The sequence below is a fragment of the Haemorhous mexicanus genome, chromosome 4, assembly GCF_027477595.1.
Source record: "Haemorhous mexicanus isolate bHaeMex1 chromosome 4, bHaeMex1.pri, whole genome shotgun sequence".
Classification (NCBI taxonomy): Eukaryota; Metazoa; Chordata; class Aves; order Passeriformes; family Fringillidae; genus Haemorhous; species Haemorhous mexicanus.
Window position 1 is genome coordinate 29,948,275 of NC_082344.1, and position 27,084 is coordinate 29,975,358.

A 27,084-nucleotide genomic window follows, 5' to 3' on the forward strand; every position below is an offset into this window, starting at 1 on the left:
TGTTACCAACTTCAAAGAGATCCTGGGATCACTCAGTTTATTTAGAACTAAGTGTAATGCCATGTCCCAATAACAGTTGCAGAAAATATTTACTTCATAATTTTATTTATTTATTTATTTACTTATTTGGATTAATCCCGCCCATTTGAACAAAAATAAACCCCCAGAAGAGGTTGTTTGGATGTGCATGTCCTTGTAAAACTTGAGAAAGCTTCTTGAGTTTTATATGCAGAGAGGCAAGTGGGTGCATGTGCTGGCAAATGGAAAAATGGTAGTAAAACAAGGGTAAACTCACATCCTTGAAAAGGTGAAAAGTGAATATAAACTATATTGTGCAAATTAATTCTCCTTTATATAATTGGTTCTTGCTTCTAAATGGAGTTTTTCCAGCTGTCTTTCAGTACATTTGGGTATTGTTTATGTTCTTACGCTGTTCATGTTCATCAACTCATTAAGCTTTCTAGAATTCAAAATGAATCTCTTAAAACCTTGCTTCAGAGGAAGCTGACTGTCTAGAAAGGATTTGCGTTCTTACTTTAGTTATCCAAATGTCAGCAGGCAGAGAAGAGACACTTTTCTACAACTTTCAAGTAACTTTTGGAAATGTACATGCTTCTTGGGTGCAGAGATGCTCCAGATGACTTGGAATGAGCTAACAGGCAGCAGGACAGTGCCCTGTTGGTCATGTTTTACCATAGTTATGAATATTGAGCCTGAGCTGATTCTTCAGCTCTCCTGAGAGAAGGTTCTCTGGCTCGTGTGTATCACTGCTGAAGTATGTGGAGTTGTGCACACAGTAAAACAGATTTAGCTGAATTTGCTAACAAGCCATGGGTATTCACAGCAGCACATTTTGGTGTAAGAGCTGGTATGCTCCAACAATGGCTCTGTGGTGACAATACATATATCCAAAAGGTGCTGGAGGAAATGACTTGCTCTGAGGGGACTGTAGATCTAGAAACCCCAGACAAATCTCCAAAGTTCTGAAATTCTACCTCAACAAGATTTTCATGATGAAAAGAAGGGTGTGTTTTCAGCAGAGCCATACATTTTGTCCTAACACCTTAGAACATGGTGCCTCTGGACCTTCATTAATATGGTTGGGATTCAGGTTTGAATGAAGTGTGAGGCAAGTCTAGGGTGAAATATTTGGTAGCTAAGTCAGAGAGACATTTTTAACATTCTGAAGCCCACAGCTGTTGCACTGATGAAAATACTGTGAAGTGGATTTTGTTCTTTCTCTTAGTGTGCTCTGTTTTCCCTCTTTTAATCTGCTATAGATTTGTGGCAAGGGTGTGTTTGTGCCCAGTTCTCCGGCTGGGATGAATAAAACAAACAGAGGTCAAGTGACTAATTCAAACCCAAACAGTGCACCAGCCCATCAGCTAGGTTTTTGGAATGAGGTTAATGATGTTTAACTCCTTGCTGTAGCTGCTGCTTTAAAGTATTCCCAGTTCCCAGCAGTTTGGCTACCAGGTCTACCAAGCTACTAAGGACAGCAGGCCTGTTCCTTGCCATTTAAACCATCATAGTGCAAATTACCATAAACCCAGGGAAAAGTGTTTGCACCAGTGCACGGACAAGTATAGTGCACAATTCTGTGTTTGACTGTACTCTGAATAATCCTGGTGTCAGTGCTCAGGGCTGTGCTGCCTGAGATTAGTCATCAAAAAGCCAGAGTCTGCCTTATATATGGTGACTCTGTGACTGATCCTTGAAACTGAGGTGGTTAGCTGAGGAATATAGTGACACATCCAGAAATAAATTGATAGTGCCAAAAAAGCTGTGCTTGGCAACCACAGAGTCCTGTGAGAGGGGCAAGGAGGCAGAATTAAAGCTGGGAGGGTTAGAGAGTTAGACAGCTGACCAAAGCTGATGTTGTTTCAGTCAAAGTTGGGAAAACAATGGCCCCACATGCCACTTTGCCTTCATCCCTTCTGCAGGAGCCTGGGGCTTTTTTCCGTGCTTTTCTTGGGGTTCACATCTCCCTCTCCTAGACATGAATATCTGAAAGGGATGGTGATGAACAAAAATGTCTTCCCCTTGTAATGCTGCCTTTTCCTTTTGACACAGGAAGGGAGTATTCCCTGCCTGCTCCTCACAGTGAATTCAGCACTCTGAGGGGAATAAATTGAAAAGCCACTAGCAGGCTGTTTTGTCCAGTTTGGCCATCAGCCTGGGGATACAATCTTTTACCAGAATTAGTAACTGTGAGGCCATGGAAGGGAAAATGCCCATAACAAGAGGGCCTTCACATGACTCCCACCAGAGGGGTTGAGTCTAAATGACACAGCCTTGTCCGTCGCAACTTGTCTGTTCCAGTTTTATGTGACTCAACAATAGAGTTTCCACTGTTTCCCTTGCAAGACTCAAAAGAAAGCAGGTCTTACAGACCAGATAACCCTTCCTTATTCATGTGGAATAATCCCACTAAGAAGTCATTCATGGGTAAAGCAAAGAGAAGCTGTCCCTAAAACAGCTTTCTGCATATATTTGAGCCAGTGGATTCCTGCATGTACACTGTTGTGCTTGTGGAGCAGAACACACAGACTAGGGGCACCCTGAGTATGTGCATGTAACTTATCCTCAGCACAAGCAAAATACCCCCACAAATAACTTTCCCTTTCTCCTTCCTCCCCCCACCCTGCCCCCATCTTTCTGGGTTCTGCTTGAATGGAGAAGTAGAGAAACAGGTCATGGCAGGAGTTGTGCTTGAACAAACAAGGAACAGTATCCCCCACATATAACACAACAGCCTCTGGTGGGTGTTTCAGACAGCTTGAAATCTTGACTCCATGTGTTAGAGGTGGAAACTCTCCATCTGAAGGAAACAAATTTAGCTTCTCTGTCATTTGCAGTCTTTCTCTTAGAACTGGTGAGGTTTGTGACTCGTTATGAGCCCTCAGCAAGAAATAAGCATTACCCACTTGAATCTGTGAAGTTTGCTGAGCTTGGACTATCAGGTTGTGAATGCAATGGCCGTCCCAGACCCTGGAGAGAAGCCAGTGAAGAGCTGAAAGACAGGTGTCTCTCAACCAGTTGACACAGCAGCTCCAACTTATCATTTGGCAATCTGCACTTTGAATGAGTCAAGTGCAGTGGCCTTGATAACAGAAGGGACTGCCTTTGGCACGGCTCCGTAGCTTTGAGCAAATACACTCTCGTATACACTGCAAAGGGATGCCAGGAAGATGATGTCAGAGATGAATCCAAAACCTGTTCCTGCTTGTATTGCAATCCTTCAGATAGATTGGGGTTGCGACGAGTGAGGCATGGTTTGATAACTTGTCCAATGGGACAGCTTCAGGGGCTGTGTGCAAGTCAGATGAGGAGTGACATGCAGAACAATAAGGAACCCTGCAAGCCTCATCAGCCAGTCTCCCTGAATAACAGCTTGAAAGGATTAAATCTTTGGCTGGTTGCACCTTACATTCAACTAGACCATGTGCCTAGAGACAGCACAGCATGATAGTGACAGCTCAAATTAGTGTGCTTTTGGTGAAGTTCTTAAAATCACCAGAGTTAAAAGGAGATCCTAGGGTCAGATGTGACAGTATCCAAGAGTCTCTAAAGTGTCATAGTTGATAAAGAGCAGAGAGGGTTACACTGGCTGTGAGGACAGCAAAATCACCTCAAGCCTTCTCTAGATAAAATTTTAAATTGATTTCCAATAAATCACTTGTGTTATCAGTATGGGATTTGGATCAGGATTTCTTGGGCACTTTCAAAAGAAATAATATTCGAGCTTTTGTTTATATCAAGGATCTTGGTAATTAACTCCTTTAGGACCTTCTTAGCTGGTCTCATACACAATATCAGGCCAATACTTTCATGACCATGTTTTCTTGGAGACAGTATAATTAGATAACAAAAGTGTCAACTAGTTTGCTTGGGAATAAGAAGATAGTGTCCCCACGCATTATGAGCAGCTAACTGTTTTGTCATGTTAAAAATGAAGTGAACTTCTTGGACAATTTCTTGGCTGGCTATTCCCTAATGCCGGTGGGAACCACAGAGCAGTGTTGATTATTTGACAGTCAGTCTTGCTGGCTGAACAGTCAGCATGAACAGAAAAAGTGGGGAAATATTCCAGCTTGCAGTGACAATGAAGCAGCACAGTCTGGGACCACATCTGCAGCTGCAGGTTGCTGGGAACACTTGTGTTAGGAGTTCTTACTGACTTGAAAATGTTATAAGGTCTAGCAAAAGATTTCACTTCTGTAATTCGTGTGGATTTAATACGGAGTATTTTAAGGGAACCACAGGAGTGACCTGTGGCTTTCATAAACCTAACATGGACAAGTGTATTTGATTCCTGCAAGGGTAGGAAATGCTTCTCTATCAGTCATGCTCTATTTTATATATTAAATACCTTGATTGAAGCATTAGGGACTTCATTTCTAGACTGAGGTATATGAAGGCAGTAATATAGCTTCTCACAATTAACCAGAAGTGGTGTCTGTTTCTGTGAATTACCACTGAGTTGAATGTGACTTGTCAAATAATTTTAAAGGCCTCTATGTACTAGCAAGTCTATTGCCATGAAAATCCCATGGAGGAAAGGCCATGCATGAAGTTCAGCACTGCAGTCCTTTTTCTGTGCTTGAAGCTGAGCTATCCAAAGAATGCCTGTCTGGATTTTGGCACAGAGGCTTACTGGATTGTTCCTATCAGTATCTGAAAATTATGCCAGCTGCAATGATGCAGCAGTCTAAGAAGGAGGGCACTAATCCCACCAATTTCATATTTTCTCTTTATAACTTGGGTACTTGGTTCCTTAATTTCTAAAGTTGCTCAGAAACATGCAACAGGCAAACACATGAATGCACAACGTCAGGCAGAGACTTTGCACAGCATCAGGCAGAAATTTTGCTGAAGAATATTTGGAAAGCAGAATACTCACAATTCATTGCAAAATTATTGATGCAGCAGAAATTTCAGATTGCAGATGCCTGACTCTCCTCCGACTCTAGTAGTCTCCACTGACTCTAGTAGAATCAGTCCTCTAAGAAATATGGTCATCTTCATAAGAGTACATGATTAAATATGATCCACTGAAAAAGTACCAGTGTGGCCACTGTGTTGGGGAGTCTGATAGTATTCTGTAGAGTATCAGTAAGTCTGCAGATAAAAGGGATCCAGCCAACATGTTATGCTGGGATGTTCAGAAGATCACTGATTATGTTCCGCAACAGAATATTTTAGCAATATAAGACTGTTGTAGGGTTAGAGGGAAGGTTCATTTTCAAGCTGAGCTGATTAAAGATGAGGAAGCTGAGTCACTTAGTGGCCACTTTTCACAATGGAGAAAAGTCAGCAGTAACATCCTTTAGAGATCACTACTGGGCCCATTTTGATTCTGAAACATCATCAGTGACAAAACTGAGAATGAAAAGTTAAATCTATAATTTTTGGAGAAGCATTTTGAGTAAATCAAATGCTACAGCAGTGGTGAAGGACATTCAATGAACATCATAAAACTGAATGAGCAAAAAGCTGGTGGATACACTTCAGGTAAATAAGAGGAAATTAAATTAGGAAAAAGTGACCTTAACCAGGCTACATTGTGCTGGACTTTAAACTGTATGTTATCACTTCTATAAAAGAAATTTTAAAGTCATTACTAGGGATTCCCTGAAATTCTTGGCTTAATGTGCTGACAAAAAGCCAATGAAGTTGTGGACATCAGAAGGAATGATACTACGAACAAGACTGACATTTTGCTCCTGTGTAAAACTGATGTGTCTACATCTTGAGTGTTGGGCACAGTTCCAGTCTCTGCTCCTGAATAATAAAATAGTGGAGCTGGAAAATGCCCAGAAGAGGATAGCTAAAATGATTGACACAGGAGGGCAACTGTCTTCCAAGGAGAGATTAAAAATACAGAGACTCTTCAGATTGGAAAGAAAAAGGCTGAAGTGGTATATAATTGAGATGTATATTGGGGTATGAAAGTGATGTCTGAACTAGATGACAAACTGCTAACACATCCTATAACACTAAAGCTAAGAAGCATTTTGGGAAACTGGTAGGAGATAATTTAAAAGACAAAATAATCCTTGACAAGGCAGGTAATGAACTTCTGGACTTTCTTACCCAGGATATTTTGTAGGCATTGTGTCAGCAGGTTCAAAAGGTGATTAGACAGATTCACAGATAAGAAATCTATAAAGAGATATTAATTAAAAGGAACAGGCAAGGGAGTATATACCCTCTAGCACTAACACCACTGCAGTTCCTGAACAGATAAGAGGGAGACCACTTTCTGAGGTCATTTCAAATAGCATCACTTCATGCCCTGCAGACCCCTTGCCAATGATCTGCTTTTTATATGCTTGAGTGGGTCTAATTTCATGACAGGTTTTCCCTCAGCAATAACATTGTATGGCCAATTTACAGCAGATGCTGATATGAAGTGTGTGTTGAGATTGGTGTTAGTGCACTTATGACTACCACATGCTGCATTACACCAACTGACTTCTGATTTGGTACAATTGGTGTAGCATGTTTCTTTGTGGGAATTGCTTTGGGGCTTCTTTGCCAATGAGGGGCTCAAGCTCTTTGTCAGGTTTTGGGTGAAGGGGAGGAGATGTTCTGTATGGACCAGCAAAGACAAGATACATTCCTATTTTCAGAAAGTACTTGTGGGAAAAGGGTTATTTCTTAGGGGTTCGTTAGTGCAAGGACATTCTTAATGTAGGAATTACTGTTTGAACAGAGCTATAGCAAAAACTTAACCTTGTAACTTCCAAAGGTATCACTATCATGACCCCTGTAGTGTCAGAGATAGGACAGAGTGGTATTGACCCTACTAAACAGGCTGATGCACAAAAAGGTGTCTCCATTGGCAATTGACATCCCTCAACTGGATCTGACTTCCTTTATACAATGTCTTTAGTCTGTACAAGTCACTTCTATGGACATGGAGTAAAAGTCTCTTCGTTTCTTGCTGAATAAAATAAGAATAATTGTTGTCTTTGGATCAGCAGGCTTCTGTATTTTCCATGGTTCTTCTCCTTTCCAGAAATGATTCTCAGTGTCTTGGAATGAGTGTCTTGCTAAATAAAGACTATCACAGATGTCGTCCCCCAGCCTCAGCGGGGACTTGGGTGTTTGCTCTTGGCAGATGATAGTGATGTGGCTGAGTTCCCAAAGTTCCAGTGGGTTTTTCAATGACAACTGTGATGACAAAATGTGCTTGTAGGGTTTTCCCAAATATTAATTTTCTTTCTATATATTTGCATTCATTCAATGCAAAAGACCTTTTCCTGGGTGACAGTGAAGTAAATCATAGAATCACAGAATGTTTTGGGTTGGAAAGGACCCTAAAAATAATCTAGTTCCAATCCCTGTGCCAAGGGCAGGGACAGGTTTTACTGAAGTCAAAAATCCCCCTCCACCTCATCATCTCTAGAAAAGACAATTTCTCACCAAGCTACCAAAGTTTCATTGTTCAGATATATGATGCAGTACGATATGCAACCCAGCTAACAACAGCCACAATAGCTTTCTTGTTCTGCTTGTGAAATTGAAATCTGTGGCCAATGACTAATGATGTAGTAGGCAACAATTGTGCCTTCAGCCAGACTTCAGTTCTGCTGTTTCTCTCCATGTGAGGCAAAGTGAGAACTATGAGAAACACGATGATGACAAATGTCTTAGCTCCAAAGAACTACAAAGGGAATAGCCTGTTTCTGATTCAGACTGTCTATCTTGTTGGCTTCAAGGTGATGTAAAAGTCATGCATAAGAATCTCATGATACCTCTGGAATTCCTCAGTCCATCCCAGAGTTGTCATCTCAAATTGTAGGAGAGCCCATTTGTTTGTATCCCGCAGTGGCAAAGCTTTTAGTTCAAGGGCTTCCTGGTTGAAAGAACCTCTCAGTGGCTCCAGAAGTCTTGCTTCTTGTTCCTATTCCTTAGCAGAACCCATTCCTGATTAATGGAAATTTGACAGCTTATTTATGGGAAAGACGGCAGAGACTTGAAGCAGCAAGGAAATGTAACTTTTCCACTGACAGCACTATGAAGTACAGCAGTGGATGAATGGCTGCCCTGATTCCCTTGGCTGTTGCTGGATGAAGAAAGAGGAGAAGGAACAGAATACAATATGATTTTTTATCCTTTGGTATAAACAAGAAATAGAGCACCTCAGATAGATAGGCATTAATGCTCCATAAAATTGAGGTGCTCTTAAAATGATGCATATATTACCTGAAGGGAATATAGAAAGACTGTGAACCAAAGAATTGATTATTGCTGCTTTGAAACTAGAGTGATTCAAGTGTGAGCCTGCTTAAAATACCTGTTGGAAACCTATTTCTGACTAGAAACATTTAGAGATAATTTGTCACATTGCTACGCACCATCAAGAGCCAAAGCAGAAAGAGAGATATTTTAACCTCTTGCCTTCCAGAAGGAAGTGCAAAGGAGGGAAAGGAGAAGAGGAAACTGCCAAGATCAGTGTTTCCATTAACAAAAGAGGAACCTACCTTGGGCTTTTGTGATTTCCTTTCAGCTGCAAAACTGTGATGAAGCAAAAGCAGAAAAACTTGTTCATGTAAATGTGAGGTGGAGAGGTTTGGTTCCTGCCTAGTATGTGTTTCTTAGGAAAAAAACACAGGAGTGACTTTACTTGCTATCTAGATTGTCTAACCATCTCTCCACACTGATAAGTTGGTGCACAGAAAATGTGGGGGGGATGATGCTGACAGAGGAAATAGAAGCAAAAAAAGCACACACTTTATTTATGCAGAAAGAGTAGGCCCTCAAAGCTACAAAACAGGCTAATTGTTTAATTTAATGGGAAATTGTGGGAGAAAACGCTTATTGAGGTAAATTGCCACTGGGAGAACAAATTTAGAAAATTCTTAAGTGCCTTGCAAATCTGGCTGATGCTGAAATACAGCTTTGGAATCTAACTTGAAGATACCCATTTACCTTGATCTGAATGAAGAGCTATCAGACAGTACCTAAAGCACCTGAAGGAAAGCCTTAAGGAACACAGAATGCATTAGTTTTGAGTAGTGTGGGTTTACAAAAGTCATCAGGTGCTCTTCTCCCAGATACCCGCTAAATTCTTTCTCCAGCTTTTGTCCTTGATGAATTTCCCAAATGGTTAGAGAAAATTAATCAGGGTAAGAATTTCAGTCTCCCACACTCTCCCAAGATATTTTTAAAGGAGCACATGTCAGGAAAGTTCCTAGTAGCTCACTGTAATGATTTTTACCCAATGTCTAAAGGTGTTTGTTTATTCTAAGTGGTATTACTTTCATCTGCTTAAAGGACATAATAAAATCCCTAAAACTATTATGGCAGCATCCATCTTGATTAGCTCTTGGCAAGTAGGACTGCCCATTGTCACACAAACACCCTCGCCTAATTGTGCCCCCTCCATAAACAGTAAAATATTTGGTCATTAAAACCACAAGAAATATCTCATATTACTCAAATAAGACGGTACTTTCCATTTTAGTCTACCTCCGGCAAATTTAACAGGCCCCCTTGAAACAGTGACAAGAAGAGTTATAGGAGCTTAGCACCAGGCACCAATTACAATTTGAGAACTAAATGCCATAATTAACAAGACGTACACTTTAATCTAAAGCAACTCAAATATGTGGCTGGATAAAGAAAAAAGGTGAGGGTAAACTCTGTAATTATAATAAATCAGTGTACTGAGAAAGTGTGTACCCTTGAGGTATATTCTTTTATTCTGCAATTAACTTTCAAGTATTTTGCTTAATAAGACCCTCTTCCATGCACACATAAAAAAAAACTTCCTTGAATTCTCATATTCCCCAGTCCTCTGAATAAGCATTCATTTCCACAGACACATTTCCTCCTGTCTGTGAGTGATAGGTGTGTGCCAGTTGTGCTGCCTGGCAGTTTCTCCCCTAGCTCTGGGCTTCTTGTGCATACCCTGTAATGGCCCAGTTTTGCCTTTGTGGGCAGGAGCAGTATTTGTACATCCTGCTCAGTGCAGAACTGGGGCAGTGCTGAGTGCCTTTGAAAATCCCATTCCAAACTTCTTTAGCATAAACGAAGCTTTAAAAAAATTAAGATTTCTCACTAGTATATAAGTAATGTGAATTTGTATACTTCCTTTTACATGATTATCTGATAAATAAAATCTCACCCTCCTGATGTTTTTCCTTTAGTGTATTTAAAGGACAGCCTAATGCATCCTCCCAAGAGCCTTATTTATACAAACCTCTGTTTTTGCCCTATTTCTGTCCCCTGCAATGGAATTCTAGGGTATAGTAACCATCTAGAATTTCTCCACGCTCTTGCTAACAAAGATAGGTGAGAATTCCCTTGCTTTTTAAGACAGAATAGTAGCCTCTTCTAATTTAGAAAACTATGTGCCAGAACCAGACAAGTGAAGAGGAAAGAAGTGACTGTTAAAAGGGAAGCTTTGTGAGTATAAGATGAATGTGTCAAGGTTAAAGTATTCCTCTAATCCCAGAGCGAGGAAGGAAAGCTGTAGCTAATAAAGTCCATCCATGCAGTTTTATCCACTTGCATGCACTTTACTAGAGGAAGAGGTGCAGTCTGGAGACCAATTACAAATCACTCGTCTGATTCTTTTAATCCCTTTATTTCCATATCTGATCAAAATAAAGATTTAGTTTTTTCCTGTGTCTAAGAAAAGAAAAGAAATCCCAAATTTGTCTGCAATACATTGTTTTCTGTTATTGACATGCAGCCTCATATTTTATTCTGAAGCTTTTCTGTTCCTCTGACTCTGAGTTTCTCATAGCTATGCATGGGTCTAGATTTGTGTTTGTTCATTGTTTTTTGCTGGTTTGACATGGTTTGGGGAAAAATGGGACCATAAAGCTCAATTCCATTAGAAAGTCCCTACTTTAGATTGACCCTGGGCAATCCCCACTGGAACCAGGGCTGGAAATTGGAAGGACAAGCATATGCACAGCAGCAGACAGAACTGATTCCCTAGTACTGTTCTGGTTACGCAAATGTGTTTCTGTTTTCAAACTACTGTAGTCTTTTCTAAAACTTTGGCCATGAATTGTGGTACAGCTGCACCCACAGTTTCAGCTACAGGCAGAGACAACATCAAGGACTTCTAGTATTTTGAGTAAGAGCAGAGCAGGTCACAGCTTTACCACCTTCAACAGGTCACATATTTGGGAATGGTAGAGGGCAAGGCAAGGGGGAGTTCCCTCTTCCCACCTGAGGACATTTTAGCTATTTCTAGTCAACAAGGAAGGCAGGGAATGGTTCAGAAGCTCAACATATTTTGTTCAGCACCATGATGAAGAACTGAGAAGGTTAACAGAAAATTCCCAACTTCAGCGAGTTTGAGTGCAAAAGTCTGCAAAAGCCTCATTGTATGTGTTGGTGTTTGGACGTAGATACTTGTTAAAGAAGGTCCTGTCTTGGTTGTAAAAAGGTGAAGCACCTAATTGAACCTCTCACTTATTAAGGATATGTAATATTATTCTCCATTTTAGAAATTTGTTCTCTGCATTTCATTAGTCCTTTGAGTGATCTCTTATGTGTTTTTTCCTAACCAAGCCTAATAGCCTATATTATCCCTAAGCAGAGCAGTGTGAGTGAACATGACAGTTACTTCTGGCATTCAGTGTGGTAGAACATGTATTTTATTCTCTTAATCATTACACTCCAGATGCAAGAAGTGCCCCACATCAATGAAGTGAGCTTCAGCCTACGTCTGCTGTGCAGGTGCTAACTCTGCAAGCTCTTTCTGCTCCTTATCACTCATTCCCTCCCTGTTGTTCTTTCACTCTGAGGCTGTGTTTCTAATGCTGCTCCCCAGCAATGAGAATAAAGTGGGTGCCTGCAAGACAACAAACCCTGAAGTCTGACTGTTGCAGTGCTGGTGATAAGATGTAAACTAAGATTGTATAACTCTTCCAGCAAAGAAGTCTAGCTGCGAGTGAGATACTCTGAGCAAAGCTCATGGGGTTTGATTCTGTCCTCAGATAGGGAGAGCCCCAGCGATGCAGAGTGTCTTATCAGATCAACCACCTGATTTTACAAGATTTGCAGAATGCTGTGCCCCTAAGCTAAGGTAGATGCTGAGCACTGGGTATGGGTTGCACTTTCATTCAGTAATGGTGTAATTTCTTAATAGCTTCTCAGTCACTTAGAAACTGTGCCTTGTGTTAGAGGAACCCAGCTGTAGTATCACAACAGTCTCCGCTGCTGACTGGGCTCTGTTGAGAATTCTCTATGAAGAATTACCTGAACATTGTGAATTGGTGAGGAAAAGCCAGACAGGGCCTGTTTGAATGCCAAAGAAGAAATCCAGAGTGCAAAAAGCTTTGCGTGCCATGGCCAAGTGTCTGCTCTGGGATGATCTGCTCAGTACAACTTGCTTTACATGGCCAGGAATGAGAATAAATGATTATTTAACTGATGTGTTTATGGAGTTGTTGAGTAGCAGTGAATGCTACTTAAAGCTCCTATGCCATGGTTTGCTCAAATGTCTGGAAAATCCTCCTCTTGAGATGTTTACCTGTCTTTTTGCCATTTCTCTCTGCAGTACCTTATTGACCAAAGGAACTGTGAGCCTGGTCCACTGGCAGAATTGAGTTAACAGGAACTGTCAGCACTACTGAGCTTAATCAATTTGTATGGGAGTATCAAATACCTTAGTTAACTTCAAGACAAGATTTTCAGTCTTTATATTTTTCCTTCATTATTTCTTTATTTATTTGTTTTCATTCTTTACTTGATTCTCACACTACTCTGACAAGTATGAACCATTCTTGATTTGACATTACTAGGCTAAAATATCATTACTAAAACATGTTAGTGACCTACTGGTCACTCTTTTTGTGTTATATTTTTAATGTGTCTTTTGTGTTTAGAGAATGAAGTAAGTTTTGCAGGAGAACAAGAAAAAATACACATGGTTGGTTACTTTTGAATTTGTAGCCTGTGCTGTTACTTGTAGGAATGAATTTGGTTTAATTGTGGATGAAAGTTTCAAAACCATGTGGAGAACTATTCCTTTTTAAACACACTTGTCTAAATCTCTTCTAGGGGCTTGATGGTTGCAATCCACATCTTGAAGCACTTGCACAAGGTGGCAGTGCTGAAGCTCCTGGTCACTCCTGTCATTTTACATAATCTCCGGACAAAAGTTTCTTAGAACCCAAACTGGTTTTGAAAGTGGAGTGAGGACCTAAAATCATTTAAATGTCTTTGCTCTCTGTCTAGTAATCAGGCAACAAATTCTGAAAAATCCAGATCAGCCTGTACCCAAGGCAAAAATTCTCTGCAAATCTTTTCTGTGTGCTGCTTTCTTGCTATTTCTGCACTTGTTCTCAAGCATCTGGGTTGCCTTTCTGTGTTGAATCATGTCAAGATGCTTTCCTAGTCCATTAGATCTTGCAGGACATCTTGTGAAAGAGCATTTGCAGGCTCACGTGATTTTCTTCTGCATTGCCGAGGTTGGGTTTGTAGAGAGGCCAAGGTAAAAGTCTCTACAAGTTGTGGGTCTTGGAATGAGATTTAGGTGTAAAAATCAATATATGCGCTTGAAAAAAATTTACTTTTGCTCTTCATTGTTAGAATTTCCAGCATATTTTTGAGGATGGTATGATTTCTTTCCTTTTTGTGCATGAAATGCTTGCCCCTATCTTTTCATGTATCTGTATTTATACATATGCTACAAATGAAAGTAGATTTGAGGGCAAACACTGTAGAAGAATATTGCCCTAGGACTTAAGCTGAGATTGTAATATATTGCTTGAAGGCTCTGGACAAAGAAACTTGAACAAAGAAACTCTTTCAATCCAAAAGGGTTTGTTTTCTGTAATGACTCTGAAACCCAATCAATATTTGTTTTATTAACCTGATGGGTGGATTCAGTTTAAAGTCTTAGTGTAGTTTGTTTGAAGTGCTTTGTACTTGGAAGCTCTGTGAGAGGTAAACAATACTGAGAGTCACAGCAACAGTGGCCTATTGTATTGAGCAAGTCCCTTTTGTATGGAGGCTGTTGACCACTTGTGTTGTTTTTTGAGGATATCAGCCCATGCTTTTTTTTCCTGACACAACCTCCAGCATTCAAACATCCCAAAGGTAGGTAAATATTTATCAAGATGCTTTAAAAATATTTTTCTCACAAGTGTTTGCTGGCTCTACTGTGCAGTTTTCTTCTCTTTTAATACTGTGTACAGATGCAGGAGGAGGTGAACAAAATCATTGTTTGCCAACATCAAGAGCAATGCAGCTGTGCCTGATTATATTAAATCATACAATGACGCACCATTTTTGACATATGCAGTATCTCTTTATTGTAAATTAATCACTCTAAGACTCTATTTTCATTAGTTTGAACATTAGTGTTTTGCCTCTTTATGTTTTGCATTATTTAGAATCATCATGGACCAAGATGTTTATTTACATAATTAGCTCCATATGCCTTCACTATATTCAACATACGGCTGCAGCCATGTCCCTTCAAGAAGCTGTGCTGACCCTGGAGGCAAGCCTGGGAGATATCCTCTGGGTATCTGCATGAGCCTGCAGTCTTCACCACCTTGAGTACTGGTGTGGTGTGGCAGCCACTTTGAACCTAAAATATACCTTTCCTCTTTAACTTTTAATTTTATTATAAAGAATAAAATATCCACGCCTGTGAAGGCCGGTGATAGCTCACCAGTGGGAGGTTGTGTGGGGTGGACCAAACTGTTCTGCAAAACCCTGGTATTGTCTTAGTTGCAAGGGAGAAGCCTTCTCAAAAGCTGACTGTGGCCTCAATTCATTATGATTTTGAGGCATCTGTAGTCCTGCCAGACTTTCATGCTCAAAAATCCCGAGTTACTCTCCAACATAATGTGAGGTTGATGGCAAAATCATGAGATTTAAAAAAAATAGATCAGTTCTGGATTCTTTTATTTTCTTTGATGTTCAGGCTTCCCATTTCCAAGCTTTTGTTTGAGAATATGAACACTAGAAACTTTGCTTTAAATGAAAGCTGAGAAAAATCCAGAACTGCGGGATCCCTGGGTACTATGACTTTGACTATGACTTTCTCTGCACTTCAATTTCAGATATTGCAGCATTTGAAATCCTGGCTCATGGTCACTTTTTGGTTATTTCCATGAATGCTGCCATGGGTACACCTCATAAAGCAGCCATCCTGCTCCTCTGATCCTCCATCTGCTCCTCAGCTGATCATCAAGAGGATGAAGCCTACGTGCTCTGAGCCAAGGCAGGGAGGTGCCAAGGGGAGGAATAAAGCAGGAGTGAGTTTGTAACTCAGCAGGAAGGAAAACTGCAGACCTGCATGCAGAAAATGTGTGAAAGGGAAATATTAAAAAGGGAGCAGGCAAAGTTTAAAGAGAAGGAATAGGCAACCTAAACCTGGTGAAAAAGAGACCCACTTCAATTTTTAGTTTGTTTCTGGAAAATGCCACTAAAGCAGCCTTGCTCTGGTATTGGTATTTTCTACATCCTTATCACAGTTTCCACATGTGGCTGTGGAAAGAACGATTGCACCCAAGCGTTGGCAGCACCTAAGGTATCTGACTGAGTTTAGGCATCAAATATAATTTGGGAGCATGGTTCCCCAGTGAATGCTTCAAAACAGTGAAGGGTGCTTAAAGGTGTGCTAGTCAGAGGATCTGCAATTTCCCTGTAGCTGCTGCTTCCTTCTGATTTTATATTCTGTTTCATGAAAATACTAACTGCGAGTGCCCCAGATCTGCAGCACATATGCTGGGTAGTTAGCAAGGGAACTCAGTACAGCTAGGAGATCTGTGCCAGTCATCCTCTCAGTAGTGGAGCACTGCTCTGTTATTTACCAATTTTATAACCCAAGCCCTCAGGAATTAGGGAAGAATTATTGCCCCTTTCCACTCAGGCAGATTAAAGGCCTTGCTGATGGTTACACACAAAGTCTGTACTTAACGTGACAAATGAATTTAAGCCTCTAGAGTTCCAATCCAGAACCCTCTCTACTACAGGAAAGATAGCTAATTTGAGCTCTTGAACGCTATGAGTGTGAGAGCACTTTCAGCAGGGTTGGCATGGTAAGGCAGCAGCCCACTGCTGGCACAGGCTGGCCAGAGCAGGTTCCCAGCCACAAGGCAGCAGAGTTAGCACTGAGGTGGCCCTCTTTGCTCCTGCTAGTAAAGTGGTGGAATGCACAAAGCTATCCTGTTCAGCCTTCAGAGTTTTCCCAGGGTTTCCTTTCTGCTGCCCTTTTGAATAGCATCTTCTCAGCCGGAGGTCTGGGACATGGTTAGTGCCCCAGCCTCGTTCTAGCTTTATAGACTAATAAAAGGTAAGGGGATACCCACAGAAAGAAGACATAGGACAGTGGGCCAGGAAAGAGCTGGGGATGAGTTGAAATACAGTCTTTCTGTCTTGTAGCTCTTACCCTTAGAAGAGTTTAATATGCAGTCAGTGAAAACAGTAAATTTTGCTTCAGTGCTCTGAACCACTTTTTCTATCCTGTATGTGTGAATGTAGGGCAGCTTTACCCCATCAATGACTACAAGTTATGAAGTGTACATATCTTCTCCCCCTCCTCCAACAACATGTGCTTCATCCTTGAGCTTCCAACCTGATCCTCTTTTTCTCGCCAGACTGTAGTTCCTTTGCTCTGTTGCAATGGCTTTGCAGGCTTGGCTGATAGACTGCTACACATATCCACAGAGAAGCATATGCAAGGGCAATATGATTCATGTTGTGTGAGTGAACTCATCCCAACAGCTTTAAGCAATTGGTAATTTCCCTCAGGTTCTGCCCCTTCCAGTGTTTGCCACCCCAGCAACAACAATAAGGCGGTGACACCAAGAATGACACCCATGTTACACATTGACCAGAAGATACTGACCTGGGCTGAGTATTTCTGTCAATCATGGGCCATCCCACATCTACTCACTGAGAACACCACAGTGGATTGTAGCATTAAATCCTCTCTCTGCAGTTATACTGAATACCATTCATTTTGGACAATGCACAAGAACTGTTTTTGTTATTCATTACCAAGTCCTCTGAGGATATGCCTTTTTTCTCTCTTTCTTCTGGTGATTGTTCTAAAACCCTTGAATCTTTAATTGGAATGAAAATTTGCTTCATTGCTCAAGAGTCTTAACAATATAGCAGTTTGAATGAAATGCTCAGACACAGCTCAGCATGCTCCCTTCCACACTATTCTCAGCCCCCCTCTCTCCCATGTGCTATGCAGACATGTACACTTTTCTTGCCTCCTTAAACATATTCTATTCCAAGCCTTCCACTCAGAGAGATGCTGTATAACCCACACTGCATGAACAGCTACCTTCTCCATCTGCAACTTGCTCCTTTTTCACCATAATTATTCCATGTATTCTCTCCTTTCCCTAACACCTCCTGCACTGAGGTGCATCCTGCCACTGAGGTCCTTACATGGTGACTACCACTGCGGAAAAAAGAGCTCAGCACTTGCTTCTCCATGTCTGTGTTTTACTCCTGACTGGAGTGGTAAGAAGAACATCCCTCGAATGATAAATTGGCTTGGGCTTTCAGAAAGAAGAACATTTCCAATGGACTTGAGCTTGGTGTCATGAATCTCTGCGTAAATTAGTGGTTTAACAAAATAATGATCTTTATGGAAAACATATAAAATATTTCCCTTTTTCAAAAAAGTTGTCTCAGTAACTCTATGTGACTTTTTCATCCAGCCTTTAGAAGAAGGACAAAACAGCTAAGAGTCCTCAAGTCTATAGGTCACGCACCTCTTTTCCCCTGACACATAAGGATTGCTCATTCATCAGATACTTAGTTTTCCCTTCAAGTAAAAAGGGACAGGAAAAGTTGAAACAAAGATGACTTTATTCCCATTTTCTGCTTTCCCAATGTTTTTTGTGCAGGGCTTAAGTGGGAATAGTATTCAGAAAAAAAAAAAGTGTGTTTGAGTACAAGCTCCTGTTTAAACAGGATACATTTCAGGCTGCCAAGAGGACTTTTACAGAACTAAATACTAGGTTCTTAACCGAAAAGGAAAATTAATTTAATATCTTGACAGAGCCTTTTTTATTATTTATTTTTGCAAGGGACTATTCATGCATGTGCACGATTCCTTAGGCTTACATAATTGACATGGTTTTTTGCATCTATAAATATTCAGGTTAGCATATGCAGGACATTGATTTTATGGGTGATACCAAGTCTTATATTTGGTGCAGAAGGACGGTTCAGATGACTGGCTCGTAATTATTTCTTTTTAAAATGTGTAATCCGTGCGATTCAAAAGCTGCTTTGTTGTTGGAGACGTGGCCTGAAAAAAAAGCTCAGCAGCTTGCTATTTCGCGCAACCGGCCTTTCACCGTCGCGGCGTCGAGTAGAAAGATGAGTCTGCTCATGATGTTTACCCACCTTGGGCCCGTGTTTGCCTAACATGTATGAAAGGGATCCTGTTATCATCAGGCAGGCATTCCGGAGGAAACACTTTGGGAGCCGCAGCCAGGGAGGGGAGGCGGGGGATGCTCCCTCCCTCCCTCTGTCCCCGCCGCGGTCTGTCCGTCCCTCCAGCACCATCTAGCGGGACCCCCGTGGGTGCTGGGGGCTGGAGATCCAGGGCAATGCTCCGGTGGTCTCACCAAAGAGCGCGGATACTTCTCTCCTTGTGGCTGTAATTTTCCCAGGCTGGGTTGGTTCCTGACCCGCTTGCCCGCGGACACTGCTGGACACCAGGGCTCGCCGGTGCTCCCGCTCGGCTCTTGCTGCTGTTCTGCACGAGCTGGGAAAACCGCTGTGCCTATTTTTGCTTTGGCTTTCCCATCTGTGTAACACATGTCATGGTTGAGTAAGGTTAATAGGAGGCATAAATAAAGGCAAATGACCACGAAATCCTGCACTCAGATCTGCTGATAATACAGTTTTGCTACTTATCGCCTGATTTGCTCTCAGCTTTTGGTGTGGCTTTACCATCCTGCTCACCGCACACCAAGGCAAATTCCGTGCCTGCATCCGAGGGCATCTGTGCTGCATGTGCCCTGGCCAGAGCTGAGAGTGTTTACTTAGAGTTAAAAAGTAACATTTGGCCGGTGGGAAGAGATATTGAGGGAAACAGACTGGGGCAGGATGCTTCTATAGCGGAGTAAATAGGCTGCCTGAAGAGGGAGAAGCTCACCTGGGAGAGGGTGGCAGGATAGGGCACATGTGCCAGGAGTATGCCCAGGGCTATAGCTGCAGAAGTAGAGATGCTTCAAAGCAAAAACTGTCTGAAAACTGAAGCAGTTACCTTAACTGAAGGGCAGTATTGCATGACATACGTTGTAGAATAAAGCCTGACAGATTTGCACTGATGTTGCTTTAGTTTTTCTTGACCTGGGCAGGGGGCAAGACTGCCCTGTAGCCTCCATGGGATGCATAACACAGGCTGTGTTCCCAGCATCCCAGGACAGGAGTGCACACAATTGTCATGCTGATGTTCCACTGCAGGAAGCTGCTGGTTTCAAAGAAAAATCGTAGTCACTGTGTATTTGCATAAGGCAGAGCTCAGAGACCTACTGGCAAGCAAAAATAGAAATGTCTTTCCCCCAAATGCAAGCAGCCCTTGCCAATCAACTGGTGTGTTGAACATTTAGTCATAGCTCAGAGAGACCTTCCCAGTGAACCATATCAGCCTGTTAATAACGTGAAGATGCCTACTAATAGACTGGATATAGCTGTATCCTGGGTTCAATAGACTCAAAGGCCCTCAGGATACGATTAAAAACTTGTAAACCCCCACCATCCTAAGCTGCAATTCCACCACCTCTCCCTCCTGCATTTCCTGAAGAAAGGGATAACAATTCAGAATTTTCTTTTAAATCACATAAAAGTTCAGTTTTCAGTGCACACTATTAGAAACAAAGGCTTAAGTTTACCAATGGAACAGATATGATTGTGAACAAGTCAAACTCCCCCCTTAGCTCTCATCTGTCATCTGAGGCATGGTACACACTGGGTTTCTGCTCTATTGGCAGCAAGAGTGCCTGGGAGCATCAGCAGCCACGTGAGATGCCCACCTATCCAGATTAATATTTTGGAGGGCACCAAACAGACATGATAAACTAAGGTTTGATCTTAGCTTTACAATAGAATTAGGTCTTAAGTAGTTCTCAGGTTCGTGCCTGCTTTAACAGGGCAGCCCAGCAAGCAGTATCTTCTTCAGTATAACCTTGTGTTAGATTAGAGAATCAGGCACACAATCTTTTGGTAGGTTACATACAACTTCACTGAGGTTTCTCATGTTTTGAGACCTTGCCTGATTCAGGCCCACAAAGATTTTCAGTTCCCTGATCTGTTATTTCTCTGTTAATTCAGTAGTAGTTTGGGGAGTTGTAAGTTGTCGTCCAGAATTTCTACCAAATCACTTCTACCCTGGATTACTGATCTGTGTTTTTGCAGATCTGGCTGAGAATGAAATTTGCTTCTGAGCAGCTGCCAAACAGGGCATCTGTCAAGAAATTTACATACTGTTATATTTCTGTAGTTCCGTACTCTATGTAAATAATGTTTGCCTCCTGGCATCTTCCTCACAGAACTGATTTCTTCCCTGTGGTTTCTTGCCAGAATCTTGGCCATTTCAATAATTGAGTCTCACACTGAGACCTCAGAAATGTTAATACCCAAAAGCACTAAAATCACAGAACACTGCATGATTAAGACTGTTCTAAAAACTGCATCAACAATCAAAACCAGCATATCTAGAGAAAGATCATATTTGCTTGCTCCAGTTCTATGCCCCTTCATAATGCAACAGATGGAACTGGAGCAGCACCTGCTCAGTTGATATTTGTATTCTAGAGAAAGGTGGCCAGTACGTTTATGCCTGTTCCATTTCACCCAGCACCAGAATAAGGGGATCAAGGGATGTATGGGAGTGTTGAGAAGGTGGGCTTATCACCAGTTTCACCAATCCATATGTAATGCAAAATATCCCATTACCCACAGCCAGCTAGTCCTGTGCTCCTCTAGCTCAGTTCAGGAAATAGCAGCAACCTGAGAGTCAGGAATTTATAACCAGCTCCCTAAGGATCTCTTTAATCTTGATCCAGGAGGGAATGCATCTCCAGCCTTTATCAGCAGGGTCTTCCCAGGCAGGGTCTGATTCTTGTCTCTGTGAGTGCTGTATCAATGAAATCATATGTGCATCTAGGCAGCTAAATAAAACAGGTCCAGGGAGCAAGCTGGACTGCAGATTGCCTTTGCTTCCTAATTATTAGCACACTCCTTACATGAACCAGGGAAAAGCATACACGAGGACTATTCCCAGCTGTGTTTTACGTTGAATGCTACACTGTCTGGCTCCTTCCAGCTTCTGTGGTTTGCTTAAGTCCATCCATGACACCATCCTCCCAGGCTTTGCACCCTTGGGAGGCCCCTGGTGCCTACCTGCCCCAGGGCATGCAAGGTATAACCTCAGCATCTCGCTACGAAATCTCGGAAGCTGCAACACATTATGCACACACTTTGAACTGAAATAAATAGATGAAAAATAGTAATTATGTTTTAGACTTCAGGGCATCTGTGGAGCCTATGAAAGACTCTGGAAAGTGCTACGTGGTGTGGTTAGGCCATAAAAAGTCCCTGGTCCTATTTGATCAAATCTATAGTCAAAGGTGTTGGTATTAGAAAGAGTGTTGTTATGTTTATCGTGTTTCAGACTGTGTAAAAACCTGGTGAGCTATGTAATCCACAAAGAAAAATAGCATCAATCCATCACCATGCCCTACAAACAATTGGAAGGGTTGTGCAGTATAGGTGTTTCTCTAGTTTTGCATAATATTTCATATTCTCTCCCATGTTAGCTGTCCTGGTAGAGGATCATTCTGCTTTCAAATAAAAAGTTTCTTTATTATTTAAATGCATAAATCGCAGTATTATCTCTCTATCTTGATGAACTATGTTTTCTGATGAACAAATACGTGTTCCATATTAATTGACACTATTGAAGGGAACTGGGTCCTCATATTTTTAAAGCTGAACTGAAAGGCATTCATAATTCATTCATTCATCAATTGAATTTGAAATTCATCAATTTAGCTTTGCAGAAAAGAAGTATGAGATAGGAACTTCTTTGCTTTTTTTCATGCCTTTCTGTGGAAAACATTTTTATATGTGATATGCTGTGAGATACAGGGAACAAGAGTTTAGAGAGAGAGAAGAAATATTGCATACATACAGAGAATTGCACTGCTTTGAATTATAGCACTACAAACCCAAACAAAACCCGTTGACTCTTAGGGAAGCTACTTTGGTTTTAAAGACTATTTTTTTCTGGTCTACTGGTACAGACCTGTGAAATCTGAATGGGCAAGGCACCAAATGGGGCAAAGGCATAACAAAAAGAGCAGGGCATGTGAGATGGCAGCACATGGCTAGTTCACTCCATGAGATCTGCATCCACGTCCTGCTGAAGGTGAGTGAGACTGGAAGATCCCAGCCCAGTGGGTATGTTAAGGAGAGGCAGTGTGTTGCATGATCTCAGCAACAGAACTGGCCAGGATCTACTTCATTTTTAAAGGGTTTAAAAGAGGTACAAAGGTTTTTTGGGGCCTCCCTCCCACTTCAAGACTACCCTAGCCTGTTGAGCTCTCGAGGGTCAGCAGATGCTGTTGCTCTTTGCATGACTTTGCAGGGCACAGAAATTATGCTGGGACTCTCTGAGTGAAGGCATGCTCAGAAGCATGCTTTCTTGCTGTTATATGATTATATTTTTCTCCAGAGGCTGCTTATCGTAGATTCACATAGAGTAGAGAGCAACTGGCCCTCATTATTTTTATAGAAACTCCTGCTTGATCAGATCATGCTAGCAGAATCACTTCAGTCTTCTCTTTCTCTTAATTAGTTTATTTCTTCAGAAGGGATTTCATTTTTTTCTGCAGTTCTACTGCATTTCCTATGTATATTCTAGAGCAAAAAGAAATCAATTCTTTGGAGGAGTCGCTTATTTCAAGAGGAAAGATCCTTGTTTAAGTGGGCTTCAGTGCATTAAGATCTGAGCTGGATGCTATTAAGTTAACAGCATTTCCAAACATATTCCTCGGGTGTTTAGCAAGGTTTAGGGAGTTGCCATGGAGGCTTATTTGACTCCAGATGAGTCAGAATTATTGAAATAGATCTATCTGAATCAGAAGATTTTATTCCAAGTTATGAAAGGGGTGAAAGCCTTCCTCTTCAAACAGCACCTCCCCCTGCAGCTCCCTTTCTGCCAGCTTGCTGTCACTTTGTTCTCAAAGCACTTTCCCTTTTCAGGTCCTCTCCTGCTGTAGTGATTTTGTGAGGGTGTCCTCTGCTTCTTCAACTGGAATTTGAGGCAATGTGCCTTTCCACCACAGACCTGGTGGAAACTTTTGACATCAATGGAAATCTTTTCTTTCATTGGCTCTGCTAGTTGTTTGATTACCCACAGCCCATCTGCCACCCTCCAGGGGAATTAGTTGCAGTCCCTTTTGAATCCCCAGTAAATATGCAATGACTGGGATGTCCCCTCTCTCCCAGTGCTTTTGGGCTGCCCAGTTTCTGTATGACCTCTTTCTTCAGAATTGTGTTGTTCTTATCCAAGGAAATGTAAACTGTAGACTGAAAGAGTGATTTAGGGGAAAATTGCCTTCACTGGGCATTAAATCCATGATTACCTTTAAAATTTGTGCCTTTATGTAACCTTAAAAATAAATCAGAGACGTGAGTGGAGAAAATAATATTAATAGAAGAGTAATCAAATGTTACCCTTTCTTCTTCTCAAGGTCTGTGAACTGGAATGCATTTGAAATTCTTCAGTCTCATGTCAACAGCAGGAATAAGTTCTCAGACCTGCCACCAGCAGAGCCCCATGCTGTGGGGGGCTTGCAATTGCAACAGCTCCTTTTTGTGTTAGATGGGCTGTCCTCTGTCTACAGGAATTTTGCATCTCCCTGAGCATCAAGATGGGGCTTTTTTTCCCCTCATCCTCTGAACCCTTACAGTATCAGAAGAGATGCTATCAGTTACCCCTTTATGCACTCCCGCATCGGTTTATCTCTGTAGTGAGGAGTGTAATTGCTAATGTCTGTAGAGATGCACATACAGGTGCAAAGATCAAAATAGTAAGCATATGTCAAGCATAATTATGATACACCTGTGTGCATGTCTTCATCAGTGTGGAAAAGAACAGCACTAAAAACATATTGGTTGTGGTCTTAACCCAAATTCACTTCACCAGCCTCAGGTTTTTACAGAGCCGCTTATCTCTAGTTCTGCGTTACCTCAAAGCAGGGATTTCCCACGTTACTTTTTGCTATGCCAGAAGCACTAATCAAACAGAAAGAGGTCTGATGCAGCCATATGTAGCAGCATGACCTGGAGTTGCTTGTTTTTGGCCGTGGGAAACCTTGCTCTACCTTTATGAGGAAGTCTAGACAAAAGGAAGATTGTTAAAGGGTCTGCAGCTACAGCAAGGTGAAACCTGTGGTACTGAAGGCACAGAAGAGCAGGCACTCAGCTGATGTCACTATACCTAGAGTTTTTCATTAAGTGAAATTAAATTAATCTCTTTTCCCAAATACACAGTGTTTCAAATTCCAGCAAGACTGTGTGAGCAGAGAAGTGGTACCTGACTAGAGCAAGTGAACACTCAACTCTATTTCATAAGCATGGATTTTGACACAACATTTCTTCTGGTTAACTCCCACACCACAGAAGGTTAAATGTAATTTTAGTTTTCATTCTTAACAAAATGATGGAGTAAGGTTTGATAGGAACGTGTCTAACAATCTGTCTTCAGGGAGCATCCCAGGCATGTGCATCTTGTCTCCTACAGATTTTGTTGTCAGTGACAAGTTACTTTTCTGACATAATCATGATGTCAAAGTTGGTATAAAATATATTATTGCTTCCCTTTTTTCTGTCACATTGGTTTGAACTCAACAGTAGACACTTTTACTATTTATGCACAGTCAGACTTATTAGTCCAGGGCAGCTCACAAATCAGTGACAAGCTGTTGTCATTCATATTCAGAGCCAGGACTGAAATATCTGTGGAAGTGTGCTAAGATTTGATGGTGCTTTTTATTGAAAAGGTGTCTCACATCTCAGAAGATTATTTGCTATTAAAGAGCCTTACTTCTATCAAAAATCTTGTAGCACCAAAACTTACTGTAAAATTTAAAGGAACTGAGTGGCCAAGTTGTTACACTCAAGAAATCTGGGAAGAAGTCATACAAATATGATCAGTCTGTGATTCTTCCCATTGGCAGCAAAGTGAAGTAAATAGTTAACAGTCCACCAAATGTCTTCCCTCCTTGGAGCAAAGCACTCACTGTGCCCCCTTTTGCAGTTTCCTCAAACATGGTGTCACCCTAGTGCATGTGTTCAAAGTGCTAAGAAGAACAGGCAGATGAGGTATTCATCTTTCATCGTATCCCAAGGGATCTGGAGCATTTGGTCTTGTAACACTTGCAGCCTATGTGTCTGGGGAGTTGGGACCCTCTGGGTGTTTGTCAGTGGGGCTGACCCATTTGTCTTTCCTCACCAGGATGTGACTGACTGGCAGCTCATACGGGTCTTGGCAATTATTTCTCAGCACTGGCCTCCTCTAGCAGAGCTTTCTGTGGATATGTGGGACATCACAGCCTTAGGTGTTTGCCACCACAATGGTCATTATGTTTTCCTTCAGAAATGGCTTCCTGCATGCAGAGTATCATCCAATTTCTTCTGCAAATTGTAAGCATGGAAAAAAGCAAGCACAAAACATTCAGTAACTGATTCCCCACTGCACAGAGATCTACCACTTCCATTTATTTTTAGATTTCATATATTTAAATTAACTTTAGCTGACACTTCTATTGCTTTTAATTTACTATATTCACTCTTTGTAATGACTTTTATATGTTGCTGCTAGTGCTAGCTACATTATGATCCTGTCTTTGTTATTGCTCTTTATTTGCCATCCAAAAAGTACACCGACTTCTGAGTTGTAAACATTGGAACACGTTAAGAGAAGAAACAGACTGAAGATTTCACTTCCACACAGAAAGATTGTATCACCAAAATTATTGTAAAATTGAAGGGAATCAAACTTTTAGTTTGCTTATGCTCTATACATCAACAATTTTAGAGAATTTAAGCTACAAGAGGTCAGATACCTACCTAAACTACCTAACTGAGGAAACTTCCCCTCTGTAAGGAAACTTGGCTCCCTCTGTAGTCAGTGAAGAGAAAGAGAGAATCATCTCCAGATAGTAGTTGCAGCCCAAGAGAAGAAAATTGGCTTATTATTTTCCATGAAGAACTAGAAATCCCCCACCTTAAATACAACTTGCAGGTTTTGCAATTTTCTAATGCTTTCATGCATCTTTCACTTACTTAGTTTCTCACTTACTGAAAAAAGCCTTTAAAAAAATATTAATGAACCAGAGAAACTTGCATGCAGAATTTTTCACGTGTTCTAAGTCCAGGTCATGTATAAAGCTTTCTCTCTTGAGAATTTGGATTAAATATTCAAACTTTAGGAGAGTCAACACCGGTCTCTGCAACTGAGCCTTCTATCTAGTGTCACACCCAATTAATGCAAAAGCCCCACAAAGTCAGCTCACCCATGCTGTTTTATCTGTATGAATGGGATTTCTGGTAACCATTTCACACACAGTTCTTCTGCTTTTTCCACCTCTTCTGCTGATTTGGCATATAAATATCAGCCTTTTTTCAGTACACACAGAAGAAATTTTGAATATTGATGAGGTTTTCTTCTGCTTTAAATGTAAACGGCTTTGTGCCATGTGAAAACCCTCTTTCCCTCTCTCTTTCTAACATGTAACTTTCCACAGAAGTTAAATGACTTTTTTCTTAAGTGACAAATGTGGCAAAAAGGTTTGAGACCCTATAAATCAAGCAAGGTTGCTTTTAAGTTGACATCTATCTTTTGCAGTAAAAGTTAGGAAAAAAAAATTGTATTATTTTCCATGACAATGAAGATACAGCTGGTAGGACTGAAAACATATAATAAATAAGAGCATAACACCTGTCTACCCTGCTCTGGGGCCAAGAACAAGTCATCTTATTTTGCTGTTACATTAGTGGGAATTGGTCATCTGCTGAGTAATTGGCATTGCTCTCAGAAGCCTCTTCCTT